This window comes from Tupaia chinensis, unplaced genomic scaffold (genome assembly GCF_000334495.1).
Source record: "Tupaia chinensis unplaced genomic scaffold, TupChi_1.0 Scaffold149537_1, whole genome shotgun sequence".
NCBI classification, from domain to species: domain Eukaryota; kingdom Metazoa; phylum Chordata; class Mammalia; order Scandentia; family Tupaiidae; genus Tupaia; species Tupaia belangeri.
In genome coordinates, this window is record NW_006209381.1 from 2,214,487 (window position 1) to 2,229,294 (window position 14,808).

A 14,808-nucleotide genomic window follows, 5' to 3' on the forward strand; every position below is an offset into this window, starting at 1 on the left:
TCTTTTGCAAACTTAGTGAAACTACTTAAAGAACATTGGGCAGCCAGATTTCATCCCATCGATCATTCCCAAATATTTGTTAATTACCTACTGTTATGGATTAAATTGTGTGATCCCTAACTAGTACCTACGAGTGTGACCTTATTTGGAAATAGGGCCATCCTGGATGTAATTGCTTAAAATGAAATTGTACTCTAGTAGATGGCCCCTAATCCATACGACTAGACTGTCATGTGATAATGAAGGCAGAGATTGAAGTGGCAAGCCAGAGTGCTAAAATTACTGGCAACCACCAGCTAAGAGGAAGGAAGCAACGCCTGAATCCCCAAATAGATCTCAAGGAAAGCATGGCCCATTCACACCTTGATTTGTGGATGCACATCTAGCTTCCACAGCTATAAGACAGTACATGTTTATGTTTGAAACCGCCCCGTTTACGATATTTTATTACAGCAGCCCTGGAGTTGATGTAACGACTATTGCCAGCCATGATTCTAGTCACCTATTCGATTGGCTGATACTGTGAGAAATGCAATAGCATAAAAAGTATGGCCGTTGTCCTAAAGAAGTTTCAACATATGAAGAGTCTTCCAAAAGTTCATGAAGAATGCATATTATGAAAAACTATGTGGGACCAGCAGATGCCTTAGCAGTTATATCGCTGGACTCTCACATGACTGACTACAGTTCAAGTCCCAGACCGAGGGGCTTCAAAATCATGCCAGGTGTGTGAGTATGTGTGCCCAAGATCTCAGGAGGAGAATGGAGAAGGGATTGCAGCATAGCCATCCCCCATGGGGGGTGATTTCTCACTTTCCCTCTCACTGTGTCTGTCTCTCTCTCTCTCTCTGGCAAACACACATGCCCTGAGGCAAAAATCTCTCTCAAAAACAAAGAAAAAATTATGTATGGATTTCAAACTTTTTTGCATCAAAATAAACGTATACTTTAATTCCATTTTCAACAAACATTTTGAAGTCTCCTCATAGATATCTATGAACTAACTCGAGCATAATGAAGAACACATTTTTTGTAGTGACTATTACAGTAGAAATTACAAATAGTTATATAACAAATTAAAAAAATTTAAAAAAAAGCTGACCCCCTGACTTGTGGTTAAGGGAGCTGGATACCACATATTCAATCATGCAGTTTGAATCCCAGTCCCAGTAACTTTAAAAATATGCCAAGCAAATGCACATGCATGCCCCAAATTCCAGGATGGAGAAGCAGAGAAGAAATTATGGCCTGACTGCATCCCACTGGGGATGCTTTCTCATTCTCTCTCTTTCTCTCTCTCTCTCTCTCTCTCGCTCTCTCTCTCTCTCCCCCCCATCTCTCTGTGTATCTCTGGTGAGCATACGTGCCCTCTGGCAAATTCAGAAAAAGAAAAAAGGAAGAAAACACTTGGGAGATACTGAAATTTAAATGTGGTATAGGGATCCTATGTGGTGCAGTAAATCTAACGAGTAAATCTAAACGAGAATTCTAATGATATCCTAATACATTTACCTTGGTCTCCCTCATGAGAAATGAGTAGGATTGAAGCAGAATTGCTGACCACATTAGCACCAAGAAAATATCATGTACAATTAAAAGAATCCATACATCACAGTGTGTGGATAGAGGTTTAGTCAATTACAAATCCCCTTGCTTCTAGAGATTGAGGTCAAACACTTTAGGTTGTATGAATAATGGTGTAGTAATTTAATTGCTAATTCTATTTTAACATATTTTATTAAAATAATAGACTATAATAGAAATGGTATGGGAGTAGAAATAATAAAATGTGGTAATTTATAATGTAAATAAAGGCAGTGAGTGGCATACACAGTGGGCCAAATTCAACTCTTAGATGAACACACAAGGGTCTTATTAACTTTAGAATTAGCAGTGTTCACTCATATGAATTAGATGATTCTCTAAAGCAGCCTTTTTTTCTCAATGAACTATCTGATAGAGATCTGTGTATTTTCATATAAATCATATAAAATTTATACTTCATAAAAATAAAGGATATATATATATATATAAAATGCATATAGGCACACACATACATAGATATATGTAAGTATATTAATGTGCATCTGTGTGTGTGTGTGTGTCCTTTATAGTTTTGTACTAGTCATGCTTAGGATTAGAAAGTTCATTCATATGCATTGAAACTCAGGTTGACCATGTCCTTTGCTCTGATCAATGCTAAGTTAGGACACATGTGAATCGTGTTTGCTTATCAGAAACTGCTCTTTCTTGCTACTGGGAAACCTTCCTGTAACCTCTGAACAAGCCCAGGCTAGCCTATTAACGCATGAGAAACCATGTGGAAAAAGAGTCTCTAGGACCCAAGACATTACAATCGAGACCTTAGATCACCCAGTCACCATAGAGCCAGCCAAGACAGAAAAAAATATCAAGCCAACCCACAAAACATGGGAAATAATACATTTTCATTATTTTAGCAACTTATTAGGACAGTTGGTTATGCAGAAAAAACTAATAGATAACTCTAAAAGTTACTAGTTATAGGAGCCAGAGGTGCCATAGTAGTTAAGGTACTAAATTCACAAATGGCTTACCGTGGTTCAAATCCCAGACCCAGTGGTCTGAAAAATCACACCAGACACATGTATGTAAGTGCCCAAAATCCCAAGAGGAGAATGGAGGAGAAGGGAATGAGGTAGGACCATTAACCCTGATGGGTGATTTCTCACTTTTTCTCTCTGTCTCATTCTGGGGAGTGCACATGCCCTATGACAAAATCCCAAAATTAATTAATTAATTAAAAAATAAAATAAAATAAATACTAGTTATAATGCAGCGTGCCTACTCTATGATAAGCACTTTACTGAGGATTTTTGCCTACTATTTCTAAAAAGTTTCAACTAAAATATAGTTGTTTTTACTTTCATTTTATCAACTAGAAAACTTACCCAACATTGCATGAAGTTAATAAACTGAATCAGGTTTTAACTTAGGCCTGGCAGCTCTTTCTATTTTACCATGTTTTCTCTTCCAAAGAATCAACTTTACCTGGTCTTGATGCATTTACTTTCTATTAGTAGTTTCAGAGAAGTCCCTCAGTTGCTGCGCCAATAATTATCCACAGTTATTAACTCAGTCACCTTTCTGTTAGTGCTTATTGGCCCAACCAATAAATGTTTCCTTTAATTTCAGAAAATTCATCTTTGGTCTCATAGGATCCCCATGTCTGTATATAATAAGAACCTTTTTTAAGAAATGAGGGTCTAAGCAAAGATGAGATGTGTCAGAATGGAGCAGTTTACATCATTTAAGAAAGTTCTAGGAACCAGCAGTTAGCATAATGGCTATGTCGCTAGACTCCCACATAGTCGACCGCGGTTCAAGTCCCAGACCTGGTGGCTTAAAACTCATGCCGTGTGCGTGTGTGTGCGTGCCCAAGATCCCGAGAGGAGAATGGAGAAGGGATTGCGGTGTGGCCATCCCCCCTGGGGGGTGATTTCTTGCTTTCTGTCTCTCTGTCTCTCTCTGTCTGTCTGGCGAGTGCATACGCCCTATAGCGAAAACCTCTCAAAAAAAAAAAAAAAAAGAAAGAAAGAAAGAAATTTCTAGGCAAGTTGGCTATTAGCCTCTAATCATGTATGGTAAAAAATAGTTTTTTGTGACTAAATTATTGTATTAGTAACTTGGGGTAAAATTACAGATTAGTCTAAAGTAGATAATAAGAATGCTAAACAATTGCAGAACACTTTTATAAATTTGGTCAAGATATAAGAAGTGTCACCCAGGTATTCACCTAACACCTGTTTCCAAGGGGACTTTCTAAGAGCAAAACTGAGCATGATCAATACAAAATGGAAGAGAGACAGACCAACACGGAGATAACACCCACCTAAAAAAATATTCAGAATTCTTTGGCTAGTCGAAATTCACCCTGTTCATCCTGTACTCACTACTGATTTGCAGGCAGTGAAAGAAAAACTCCCTGTTCTCCAGAGGAGCTCACAGACTAGTGAATAGATACATACAATAAGCACACGGTTACACATACAAAGAAAATATCAGAGAGTGGTGGATGTGGACCAGAAGTTGAAAGCGACAATATCTTGCACCCCACCATTCCCTTTTCCCAGGCCTCCACTGCTTCAAGATCTAGGGTATGTGCAACTGCACCTACATGTTTTCAAGTCTACCAGAAGATCCTGAACCATCAACCAGCCAGATGGCTTCCAGCACGACAGTTCAGGGCTGACTGCACCAAGGGGTTTGGCAATGGTGACTTGCTGGCAATCTTTGGAATTCCTTTGCTTATAGGAACATCATCCCTGAGGATGGCCAGATGATGTAATGGCTACAATTGCTGGACTCCCATATAGTTGATCATGGTTCGAGTCTGGATCCTGGTAGCTTAAACTCACGCTGGGCGCATATGCGTGCGTGCCCAAGATCCTGAGAGGAGAATGGAGAAGGGATTGTGGTGTGGCCATCTCCCTGGGGGGTGGTGATTTCTCACTTTCTGCCTCTCTGTCTTTCTGGTGAGTGCACACACCCTACAGCATAAACCGCTCAAAAAACAAAAACAAAAACAAAAACAAAAACAAACAAACAAAAACACATCACCTGTGCCTCTGCCTTCATTATAACACAATGTTCTTATGTGCCTGTCTGTGTCCAAATTTCCTCTTTTTATAAGAACAACTAGTCACATTAGACTAGAGGCCCATCCTAATGATTTCATCCTAACTAACAACTTCTGCACTGACTCCATTTCCAATACGATGACATCCTAAAGCATGGGAGGATAGGGTTTCAAAATGTGAATGTCAGAGGGCCGTAATAACGGTGTGTTTGAGGGATAGTGAGATAACCAGAGAGACAAGAGTGGCGCGGATGAGGACTCTCCTCCAGAGACCTCCTGCTTACTAACCACCTATGATATTTTTAACTACAAATACTAGGAAACTGATCTCAGATTTAAGCAACAACATCTAATTGGCTTGTGTATCTAGAAGTACAGAGGTAGAATGCAATTCTCATTCTATTTCCTCATAAGCCTTGATGCTAATCTTTCCTCTGTGTATTGTCTCTATCCCCAAGCTGAAATAACAGAATAAGATGGCTTTAATAGAAACAAGGGCTTTACAGTCACCTCTGACAACATGCAGAGGGAATCAGCTCTTGAAAGACACCTAACTAATGTAGAAACAAATACTCTTCTCCCATCTCAGTGGTCCTGAATGAGCCCCACGGTGATTCCTGAATCAATCATGAATAAGGGTGAGGAGATGACATAGCTCTGTTCAGGGTGCCAGGCATCAGGAAACGAATGAGGAGTGGAGGCCTGATTAGGGAGAAAGAGAGAGAAACTCATTGCCAAATAGACAACCAACACTACCCCTAACACCTGTCAAGTGACATTTTGCTCTTAGGAACCTGAGAAGCAATTTCTGTATTTGCTTTTCCCAGATTTATGACATCCTTATGAGTACTGACCTGAAACCCTGGCATCTTTTGTATTTAATGTCTTCTTTATAGGGTCAGTTTCATTTTTCAACTTAACAAATGTTTCTCAAGGACTACCATGAAGCAAACACCATGAAAGTTACTAGAGATACACACATGAATCAGACATAGTCTCTAAACTCCAGAAATTCACAACCTAGTGTGTGTGTGTGTGTGTGTGTGTGTGTGTGTGGGAGGGGGGGGCACATCAACAGGGAAAATAACACTGTGCAGGAGTTCCTGAGAGAGTTCACAGTTTACAATGAAAGCCCAAGTAACCATCAATGGCAGGGCTCAGAGGAGGTGACAGTCCTCTTGCAGGATAATTGAAGGTTAAGCAGGCAAAGAAGTGGACATGGAGCAAGAAGGGCACTTTCAACATGGAAGAGGAGTTGTTCATGAGTAAATCAAGTTAATGGAGAATAAATTCAAGTAAGACTTTGGAGCTAAGACTAGCGAGGAGGAAAGAAAAACATTGTGGGGGACAGAATTACATGGTTTGCATTCTAAGTTAAGGACGCTGAGCTTGGTTCTCGGGCCATTAATTATTTAAAGAGTAGGCAGGGGGAACAATGTCCAGGATTCCAGAGGAGTGAGAGGAATAGACTAGTCCATACAGAGATCTAAATGAGGGAGCAGGTTAAAGAACCATCTGAAATGAAGAACTTAGAATTGACTGGTTGAAAAAAGTGGGGAACAGGATCCAGGATTCTTCCCAGTATAGAGGAGGAAACATGTTCATCCACCTTATTGGGACCTGCAAGTTAAACTAACAAAAGACAGATTAAAAGCTGAAAAGGCATTCACTTTTATTTTTATGTTATGTGTATGGGATTTCTACAAAAAAGAAGTAAAAATCCAAAGTGGCAATTCAACCTGGGGACTTGCAAAACATTTTAACAAAGGGCATGATGGGCAAGCAGGTGGTGTGGTGATTAAGGTAGTAGATCCCTTATAGTCTACTCCAAAGTTCCAGTCCTGGACCCGGTGGCTTGAAAAACACACGAGGTACATGTATATGCATGCCCAAAATCCCAAGAGGAGAATGAAGGAGAAGGGATTGTGTTGTGGCCATCCATTCCCCTAGGTGGTGCTTTCTCACTTTCCTTCTCTCTCTTTCTCTCTCTCTTTTCAGTGATCATAGGTACAACATGGCAAAATACCTAAAGGGGGGGGGGTTATTTTGGAGAAATGACTAAAGAAAGGAAAGCAGAGGGACTACTATGGGTGGAAATTGTGTTGAAGGGATTAGGAAGTAGAAGGTAGATAGGAGTGTTTAGGAAGGTTTGTTATGCAGGCTCACGCCAGAGCCATCTCCTGTGATTAAGAGTAGCTCTCTTGGCCTGGCTGTGATAGCATGGGTTAGCTGATGCTGTAGGTTGAGGCCATATGGGAGGACTGGGTTTGATTCCTGGCATGGTTCTGGTGTTTGAGCCTGAAATTTGAGCTACTCTGGAAAGGGAACATCTTTAACAATATAAATTTCCTTTCAAAATCAAAATTTCTTGGGCTAGTCCCATAGTGCAGTGGTTAAGCTTGTGCATAAAGAGGTATCCCATGTGGCCTACTGAAGTTCAAGTCTCTGCCCCAGGAGAGAAACATATACCAGGTATGGGTTATGTGTTCCCCAGATCATGACAAGATGGAGCAGTGGCAGAAAGGGGATTACTGCATGACCATGTCCCACTGGGAAGAACGTTTCCTCTTTCTCTCTCTCTCAAGCACATGTGCTCTCCAGCAATGAAATGGACAAACAAACAAATAAATAAATTTAATATAAACTTCTTGGACTGGTTCCATGATGCAGTGATAATGCTCTGTTTGAGAGAAACTGGACCCAGGGCCGGCAGGTGGTGTGGTGATTAAAGGCACTGGATTCCATATGGTTGACCGCATTTGAGTCTCGGACCTAGTGGCTTGCTTTCTCCCCTTTCCTTTTACTCTCTCTGTCTCTCTCTGGTCAAATTAAAAAATAATAACAAATGGAATTAAATAAATAAATCATTAAAAAGAGAGAGAGAGAAACTGGATCCAGGGTGAGCAAGTGGTGTGGTACTGGACTCCCACATGGCCAACTGCGGCTCTACTCTTGGATTTGGTAACTTAATTTCTCACTTTCCCCCTCTCTCTCTTTCTCTGTCTTTCTCTGGTGAGCACATGTGCCCTATAGCAAATGAAAACATAATAGTAATAAGTAAAATTTTAAATTATTTATAAACAAAAAGAAGAAGCTGAATGATCAAGACCTTGGTCCAATTTCCCAGTCAGGGATGCCTGAAACACCTCGGGCACATGTGTCATTGGTCAAAATCTAACAGGCTGGGAGATTAGAGGAAAGGGATCACAGGGAGACCAGATGTTGTGTAGGTTTCTCCTTTCTCTCTCTCTCCCTCTCTCTCTCTCTCTCATGCATATGCTCTATCATGAATAAAGGAAAAATATTAAAAAAGAATTTTTCTTTATGAGAGGGAAACTTATGCTCCACTTTTAGATAAAATGAGGGAGAGTTGAGAGTTCTTTCTATATCTGTGGTTTCTCAATTACATTCAGCTCAAAATAATCTGTATTACCTAACTGACATATCTGGAGGTAGCATACATCATTCTTCTCACCAGGCCTGTGTCCTTGTTAGATGGTGCTGTCACCAATAAATAAATAGAATATGAAAGAAGAGCCAAATTTAGTTAGCCCGATGTGCCTGTGGTAACTTCACTGAGATGTAGTAAAGAAAGAAAAATTAGCCTGAGTTTAAGGAAGAGACCTGAACGAGAGGCACAGATTGGAGAGGAAAGCACTTTCTTTTAGATAGTGGCTGAAATCATGATATGGCTGTGTTTACAAAGAGAGTTTTATTTCCAGTGACATAAAAAGAGGAATGAAGTAAACAAACCAACCCAGGGAAATATTAACAGAGTAAAAATGAAATCATTAATGAGTCAGAAAAATAGTGAGACCATAATAACAATAATACCCCAAGCAGAACAAAACAAAAACCATGTGTCTCACATCACTCTAAGCATTTTACAGTTATCACTTAATTTAATACAACAACCCTTCTGAGGCTGGACTTGTATCGTCATCAACATCTTCCCCATCTTGCAGATGAGGAGACCGAGGCAGTAAAGTAGTAAGTCTAAGAGCCAAGTTGCAAATCCAGGCATTGTTTTGCCTCAGTGTCCATCCTCTCACTTCCACTAGTAGATGGCTGATCAGACAATGAACAAAATGAAAGTACAAATGTGTTCTGAATTTCTAAGATGATTCGTTTTCATTAGCCATCAAATAACTATAAGTTGAAGTGAAACAGATTTTTCTTTCTTTTTTAATTTGCTGGAGGGCACATATGCTTGCTGGAGAAATACAGAGAGAAAAAAAGTGAGAAACGCTCCTCCATGGGGCATGGTCATGCCACAAGCCCTTCTCCTCTATCTCTACCTTCTTTCAGGATTTTGGGCATGTGCACATGTGTCCAGCATGTCTTTTAAGCTGCTGAGTCAGGGACTTGTACTGTACAGTTGGCTGTGTGGGACCCAGCTATCTTTACCACCTTGCCATTGGATGGCCCATATTTATAATTTTAATAGTTGGCATAGCTGCTTTATAATAAGGCTAGAATATGAAAGACTCCATTGTTCAATGAGTTATCATACACTATTTAGGAAAGCTATCTCATGTAATAGTTCATTTCTGAAAATGTACAAGTTTGGAAATTCTCATTGCTATATCATTCAAATTAGAAAAAAATGGAAACAATTTAAATTTTCAACAATGATTATATTGATAAGTGAATTACGTGCATGGACTACAATACAATTAAGATATTAACTATGTAATGTTTTCAGTAACATGCAGAAATACTTCCTTGATAATGAAAATTAAAAGAACAGACTGTGAAAATGTAAATTTATTAGAGTTCAAACAATGAAAAATATACATAGAAGAAAGGCAGTAAGAATTGCAAAATATTAACAGGCTCTTCCTCTAGGGAATAATATTATTAGGGATAATAATATAATTATAATAATAATATTATATAATAATAATATTAGGGATAATTTTCCAAAACCTCCAATTCTATTTAATTATTCTGTATCCATAAATATGGAAATCCTTTTGTTTCTTCTTTGTGTAAAGAATCAGAGTACTAGAAAGTATTAGAACTTTCCTCTCTAATGGAGCAAAATGGAGGCAACTAAGGAAGACCTTCCTGAGCGAGGGAAATTCCACCGCAACCTTGGTCAGGAAACTGTTGGCTGAGCCCTGGACAGATTGAACAATTAAAATGAAAGTCCAGAGCAGGCCCCCTGTCTCCCAAACCTGCTACTCTGCTTCACAGATGGGGGACATAGAAATTTCTCAACCTCCGGGGTCCCAGGTCTCAGACATCTCACTACCCCAGAGTCAGTCACAGGTAGAAGTAGCAGCCCCAATTCTTCTGTTCCAAGAACAAGGTAATAAATAAATGAATAAATGCTTCAGAAAGAAGGAACCCCAAAAGAGTAAAGGGTGTCAGGAAGCCATCAGCCCTCTATAGTACTCTTTAGGGTTGAGGACCCTAAAGTTCGAGGGAACTGAGAATGATGAACTTCCTTAGCCTAGGAAAAGGGGTCTCTTCATGCTCTTTATGATATAGTCAGGGTTAAACTAATGAGCTTTTCTCTACTTTAACTCTAAAACAACCTGACCAATTTTACTACTCATTGATCCTCTATCAAGGACTCTTTAGAATTCCTCTCCTGTTTAGAGAAGCACTTCCCTAAGAGTAGCGACTGGCCACTTCCCAGCTCGGGGTTAGCTTCTCAGTTAGCCAGATCCTGCAATTCCATTACCTCAGTGAACAAACAGTCACATGACTTATCTTCATCAGAACAACAGCCAGGCTGCCAAGGCTCATGCCCAGAAGGTCCACATTATAGTTGGAGATACATTTTACACTTCCAAGAACTGAAGGAGTTCCAAGCTCCACTGACTACTGCCTTCCAGCCATTTCTCCTTTCTCTGAATGCTAGAAGTCAAGCAGATGTGAGACCTCTGGTCAACCAGAGACTTCTCTATTCTGTTGTTTGAGGACAAATCATTCTGGGCACAGAAAAAGTAGAGCCGTAAAACTTACTGGTGTTGGGCAAGGAAGAAGTGGGTTGTCTAGCCAAGGTCTAAGCCAAGCTTAGTTGATGTCATTTAAGCTCTGGAGAGAGGGGGATGTGGGGGAAAAGACTCTATGGTCTTCAGAGATAGGAAGTTGATGGGTGCCTGCTCACTCATGGGTGTTTCTCCAGGCAGAAATACACTCAGAATCCCATTACGTCAGGCCCAAACATGCCTTTGGCTCCTATTGAAGGCTTCAATTCCATGAAGGAGAACATGTGGCAAGGGCCGTCTGTCTCTACAATGATGGCAGCTGAGCCTTCCCTTCAGCACTGAGAGAGTAACTAAATAGGCCATTACACCTGCTGCCAACCTCATTTTGGATCCTGAAGCCATTGTCTCCAAGAGCCAAGTCATTCTTCTGGGTAGGAGAAGCCCTCCACAGCCCCACTTTTTCTTTGGTTACATTCTATTTCTTTTAGTCCTCTCCTTTAATACATAGGCATTAATTTTATAATAGATTATTAAAATTCATCTTCTCCATAGAATATCGCTACCTCTGTAGAATGTTATTTTCCTGTCTTTAATTTTATTTACAAATGTATGTACTGGGTTGTCTGAAAAGTCATGATACATTTTTGCATAGAAAAACAGAAAAAATTCATCATGACTTTTCCAACAACCTAATATGTATATATTTTAGGGTTTTACCAAAGGCTGTGTGTGCTCACTGGAGAGACAGAGAGGGATGGAGAGAAAGTAAAGTAAAATATCACCTCCCCCCACCACGGGGGATAGGCATGCCACAACCTCTTCATTCTCCTCATGGGATTTGGGGCAAACATACACACATGCCTGGTGTGATTTTCAAGCTGCTGGGTTTAGGATCCGAACTGCAGTTTGCCATGTGGGAGTCCAGTGCCTTAACCCCCATGCCACCTGCTGGCCCCTGCATTAATTTTAAACATTTGAGGACAGAGATGTTTGTATTTTGTTTATTGTTCTATCCTCAATGTCTGGAACAGTGTCTAGTGTCTAGCCTATTAGAGTACTCAATAGATGTTTATAAATGAATGATTAGGAAAAAACCTTATTTTTCAAAAAGAAGTTACTTAGAAAAATATCAACAGGGAGATCATACCTTTACTTATTTTTTTTTTAAAGAGGTTTTTGCCTTAGGGCACATGTGCTCACCAGCAAGAAAGAGAGAGACAGAGAGAGGGAAAGTGAGAAATCACTGTCTAGGGAGATAGCCATGCTTCAATTTCTTCTCCCTTCTCCTCCCAGGATCTTGGGCACACACAGACACACGCCAGTGTGAGTTTCAAGCCACCGGATCCAGGACTCAAACTGTGGTTGGCCATGTGAAAGTCCAGTGAAGTAGCTGCTACACCATCTGCTGGTCCATACCTCTTTACTTTTTTTTTTTTTCTTAAAGAGAGATTTTTGCTATAAGGTGCATGTGCTCATGGGAGAGACAGACAGAAAGAAAGAAATCACTCCCCTGGGGTGGGGATAGCCACACTGTAATCCCTTCTTCTCCATTCACCTCTCGGGATTTTGGGCAGACATGCACACATGCCTGGCACAAGTTTTAAGCTGCTGGGTCTAGGACTCAACTGCAGTCGACTATGTGGGAGCCCAGCAATGTAACTATTGTGCCATCTGCTGGTCCCACATCTTTGTTTTTTAGAGAGGTTTTTGCTATCAGGCACTTTCCCAATACATTATAAATATACAAACATAAGAATTTCATAGAATTATAGAAGTATCTTCTTAGTAAAAAGTACAGAGAATCACGCTGCTATAGACCAAATATTCATTATAAGATTAAGAGATGCTAGCAGATGGCTTAGTGGTTATGTTGCCAGACTCTCACATGACCGACCATGGTTTGAGTCCAAGATCCAACCATGGTTTGAGTCCCAGATCTGGTGACTTGAAATTCATGCCAGGTGCATGTGCACATGTGCCCAAGATCCCAGGCACTTTCCCTCTCACTGTCTCTCTATCTCTCTCTGGTAAGCATACATGTCCTAAGGCAAAAACCTCTTTAAAAGAGAGAGAGAGAAAGAGAGAGAGAGAGATTAAGAGGTTAGCAGGTAAAAAAAAAAAAAACCAACAGGCTTAAACAAAATGTTTAGGATATTCACCGATAGCTAATGTAATGGGCCATTCGATGCTGAGAAATTTGCATAATAGCATGAGACAGGAAGGTTTTATTGGTCCAGTGACTTCTGTGCTTGTAGAGGAGAAGGAGTCGCCCTTCAGATGAGTCTCTGGTCACCATGCTGTCTTCTCTTGGTTCACAGGCAAGCTACATGAGGCCTGCATCCCTGCTACGATGTTCAAAAATACCTTGTGGCATCATAAACCATCGTATGGTAGAACATCTGGTGCTGATGGCAGCCTGGAGGAATATACAGATGTGATGACCAGCAACTCACGTGGCAACTGCTTCAATTATTTAACCACATATGGGTAAAGTGCCTCATGCCGGTTTTCAAAATGCATTACTTGAACACCTATGTGCATATAAAGAGGGCAGCCTCGTGCATGCTGCGATAACCACTGAAGCATATCACTCTTAGTCACAGAGGAAAAGATATTATCATGTGTTATACTCATCTGATTAGTAGTACATGTCAATTACATTGGTGTTTTGCCTGAAAGTCAGGATGAAATTTTATGCTTGCTGTGGAGTGGCAGACATATTCTCCCTTGGGTGACCACAGGAAAAGTGCCAAGAAGAACATTTTGATTAGTATGCTGTATTCACTTATGCACTTGTTTTCCAGAGCTTTCACTCCTTTTAAACGAACTGGTATGTGAAAAATCCTGCAAAAATCAAGCCTTTTTTGAAAAGTTCATTTGCTGATCCCATGAGGAGTGATGGCAGGTTGTCAGAATCAGTGAAATTACACTTACATTTAATATCAGGATATCCTACATAAGTAATTTTTTTACGGTACTAAAGTTATTATGCTTGTTAACGTTCATCTCCAAAGACTGTTTCTAGTTTCACTTTCAATTTAGGACTTAGATCAGAATGTTCACTCTAAAGGGACTGATGAGAGGAGGAAAGGAGAATTGAAGATAATCATATATGTCGATGATTACAAGCTTATTACACAAAACAATTCTAAATCATCTTTCTAAAAGTAACCTTTTCATTTATTTATTTTTTGAGAGAGAGAATTTTGCTATAGGGTACGTGACATCGCGGGAGAGACAGAGTTAGAGAGAAAGAAAGGGAAAAATCACCCTCTGGGTGGGATGGCCATGCTGCAGTCCCTTTTCTGTCCTCTCCAGATTTCACACACACTTGTACATGTGTCTGTCATGAGTTTTGAGGCACTGGGACTCGAACTGCAGTTGGCCTTGTGGAAGTCCAGCAACTTAACAACTATGCCACCTGCTGCCCCCTAAATAAGTTTTCTCTAACTCTCTCTAAAATTATTTAAAAACAAACAAACAAACAAAAAAGTTCCTAAGATATAGGTTTAAAAATATAGTCCATTTGTTCAGAAAACTTTTATTAAATTTTCATTACATGAAAGACAGTGTATTAGAAAATGAAGAAAACATGTACTCCAAGAACTTGCAATTGTGTAGTAGGTAAGGAGAAAATACATTTATGTAGAAAACTACAAAAAAACAAAATCAATTATCCCACAAACTTTAGCCCTGTCACTATTTGAGAACAAAGTTAAGTAAATCTTAAATGCTTGAATTCAATTAACAAATTACAAATATACCTTTATTCACCAATCTTTTGTTATAAAAACAAGATCTTTTCTCTGAATGTAAATTTAGTGATCAAACTAATGTTTTCTTTAATAACTTTAAAATACTTTACAATTAGAACTTGAAAATGCTAGTAAAGAAATTTGAGCACAGGGCTGGCTCATACACAATGATTAAAGTGCTGTCTGTAGGGTGCTGGATTCCACGTGACTAACTACAGTTTAAATCCTGGCCCCACCAGGCAGATATGCATGTGTGCCCAAATCCTGACAGGATGAAAGATGGAGGAAAAAAGGAAAACAATATGACCACATCACAGTGGGGATGCTTCTCTCTCTCTTTGTCTCTCTCTCTCTTTCTCCTGTCTCTCTTTTTCTTGTGACTGCATGTGCCTTCTGGCAAAAAAAAAAAAAAAAAATCTGAGTATAGAATTCTTTAGATTTTTTTAAGTCACCATACCCTCTATCCACAAAACAATCTTATTTTCAGTATAAT